This window comes from Gavialis gangeticus, unplaced genomic scaffold (assembly GCF_001723915.1).
Source record: "Gavialis gangeticus isolate Ggan-Ray unplaced genomic scaffold, GavGan_comp1, whole genome shotgun sequence".
NCBI classification, from domain to species: domain Eukaryota; kingdom Metazoa; phylum Chordata; order Crocodylia; family Gavialidae; genus Gavialis; species Gavialis gangeticus.
The window spans coordinates 9,977,642-9,980,774 of NW_017729018.1; the positions used below are offsets into that span (position 1 = coordinate 9,977,642).

At 53.9% G+C, this 3,133-nt stretch overlaps 1 protein-coding gene across 15 annotated transcripts in view; it reads right to left on the minus strand.

Moving 5' to 3' along the window:
• The window catches only part of PTPRS (protein tyrosine phosphatase, receptor type S), a 208,540-nt gene extending 206,841 nt beyond the window's left edge, over positions 1 to 1,699 (minus strand). For all 15 annotated transcript variants that reach the window (XM_019513459.1, XM_019513454.1, XM_019513453.1 and 12 more), the window contains exon 1: positions 1,536 to 1,699. The gene's annotated coding sequence lies outside the window, so the exon portion shown is untranslated. The remainder of the gene's footprint in view (positions 1 to 1,535) is intronic.
• Positions 1,700 to 3,133: the final 1,434 nt, after the last annotated feature.

Genomic DNA, 3,133 nt, shown 5'->3' on the forward strand with positions numbered 1-3,133 from the left:
AGGTGAGGATGGCTGACGAGAGGAGGAACATAACCGTACAAAATCTTGCCTACCTTTCCTCCTCTTCCTCAATGCTAAAATTGGACTTACTTCTCAAAAGGACAATTTCAGGAGTTTCTGTCTTAATGATGGAAACCCTTCATCATTTTTTTTGGGGGGGGGGGTTGCATTTTTGCAACGCAAAAGGTAGAGTGCAAGATCCAGCAGCAACGGCCCTCTGAAGCCAAGACAGAGTCATATTTTCTCCTAACAATGGAGTACAGGAATTGCACAAAAATTGACACCTTGTAAACACTATACATTAGCCCGGCACATACAAAGGCACAGTATCCATCAAGTCCTGGCTAGTGTTACGCGTGTGTTAATCATGTATCGGGCCCCCAGCCAGATTGCCTTTGTTCATAAAAAGGGAGAAAAGAAAGGAAAGGAGATAGTAAGATTGGAAGAATGAGAGAGGCAGCGGTGGGAAATGTGCCTGTTTTTAATGGGACAAAGCCGTTGGGGCACCGGGATCACAAGTTTGTTGCTCAGAGTAGGGAAACCCAGCAGTTTGCCCCTTGTTTGTGCAAGGAAACACTCTGGGAAACACTGGCCAGATTGAAAAAGGAAAACTGTTTGGGGAGGGGGGAGGAATCAGAGTACCTTTAATGACCTCCGAATAATGCTGACCTAGAAGATTCATCTTTGTTGCACAAAATCCCACCCCCCCTTTGCCTAAACACCATTATTGATCACGCCGAGCCATAAGACAAAGGTTAAAAACAGCGAAACGGCTGTGGTAAAGCTGGTGCCAATGAAATCCAGGACCAGCAGCAAGCCAGTTCCCAGCCTAGACCACCCCGGCTCCTTCCCAACGAGCAAAAAAAGAAATTCAAGTTTCCCCCTCCGTCTGGGAGCAGCTTTCTTTTTTTGAACCTTACTTTCTGATACCAGGAGCAGCACGCCCCAGGCAGAAACCAGGGGGAATTTCTGAAGCACGATGCACCAACCCAGGGCAAATCAAGAGGGGTAAAAACTTCCTTTTTAGACGGGTGGCTCTAGGGGACAGCTCTCTGCCCCAAGTGGGACAAGGGGACTGATCCCTTAGACAAGAAACGGAAAGGAGGGTTTAAAACACAGCCACCAAAAGGTCAAGCAACGAGCAGCGGCTGCTGGAGATCTGAGCCGGGATGGGGGGAAGCCATCAGGTATATATAGCGGATCTTGGTGGCTTTTGGGGTCCAGGCTACTTCCAGCTTGCCCGGTGCTGGGGCTTAGCCGGTAGAGCTGGGCATAAAGGAGTTAACGGAGCAGGGCTGAAGAAGTAGGGAAGGGGGAGTGGAGACTAGGGAGGGAGCATGGGATGGGGGGAGCAGAGACTGGATCAGTGGGACAGGGAGCAGAGACACCAGGATGGAGGGAGCAGAGAAATGGGGGAACGGCCGGCGGGGACAACAGAGCATGGGGAAGGGAGAAAAAGGGGATGACAGGGGAGAGAAGCGCCCCGCCACCTAGGGCTGCCCTGGCCGAAGCCCCAGCCAGGGTGCTGGACTCACCATGTGGGCTGGAGCTGCCCACCGGAGCCCCCTGCCCACCGCAGTGCCGTGGCCCCGGCAGCTAGGGCTCCGCACAGCGCCTGGTCCCACTGATCCAAGCCAGGTTCGGAGGCACTGGGAAGAGGGAGAGGCCAAGGGGAAACGTCCTCTGGGGTCTGGGCAGAGACGGGACTAATGGGAGGAGGAGCCGAGGGAGCCAGGGAGGAGCTGGAGGAGGGGCTGGGGCAGGGAGCCTGCAGCACGGGCGAGCAGGGGCACGCAGGGCTGGGGAGCCCCCCAAAGCAGATCCTCCACGGGGCGAGCTGTGATCACCCCCCGTGCTTAGCAGCCTGGCATGCATTTAGCTGCCAGGGCTCTTGTGCATTTAGTTATCCGGAGACAGAGGTGGTTTTACTGGGAGGGGGTGCTGGGGGGGACTGTCCTGGCCCCATCCATACCACGGGCACCCGGAGACTACTCATACACCGCCTTTCCCAAAACCTCGCTCACCATCAGGTGAGCCCAGGACCTGGCAGCGAGACAGGGAGACACAGACTCTCTTTGTTCCCGCTTCCAAGGGCAAAGGGTTTATTTAACTAGCTAGCTTGATAGTCATCCAGCTTCCTTTTGATGCCTGTAAGAAAATACACTTGCCTACCTAGCTCAGGAGCATCCACCATTTGCATCTCAGAGCCAATGGCCAGTTTTAACTGAGCATCACAGGGCCTCTCCGGGGGGCTGTCAAATAGCAGCATCCTATACAGAAAGGGAAACTGAGGCACAAAGAGTAAGCAACCTCCTGGGAGTACAGAAGAGCCGACGCTAAAGCCCAGGTCTCCCATCACCGAGGCCTTGTATCCCTTGTATCTATTAGGAACAAAACTGCTGCCACTAAAAAAAAAATCCTAGCCGGCACAAAGCAGAGTGTAGTGCACCCTTGTGAGCTGGGGTCCGCTAGACCCTGGTGACTTAATGCAGTCTCGCATGGACTTGCTGCGAGCTAGGTGAAGCCCCTGCATGGTGGTTCAAGCTGCCAGCATCTCTTCTCCCTCGGCACTTCTACTGCTGGGGCTGAACTGGCAAGCGGGGTATCTTAGGGAGCAAGGCTAATGCAGGCAGCCCAGGACCCTCCGGCGACTTGGAAGGGGTGAAGGAGGAGATGCAACTGCAGGGCTCCCTTGCCCCAAAGCCCCACAGTCAAAGACAGATGCCGGCCTCAAACTCACGACGCCCTTGCTGCTTCAGAGGCAAAGTTCACCTAACTCCAAAAAAGTCCCACGGAGGGCTTTTTTTTAAAACCCATTTACTATGGATGTAGCACTATAGGTGCTCTTTACCAACACCGCCTTTTAGATACGATAATCCCTAGCTTGAGGGATTGTCCTGGAATAAAGATGACATTACTCAGCAAGAGAGGACCAAAAAACAAAAAGGTGAGGGCAAGAAGGGGCACGGGACCAAAGCCAATTTCCGCAGGGCACAGATCTCCACTGGCATGTCATTACCTCCAGGTTTCAGAGCCCAGCCGAAACCCCACGCAGGCTCCACGCTCGATCTGAGAGCAGGAACAAAACGCCCCGTGTTCGCTGCCTTCCAAAATTGCATGCAAAAGCTGGACT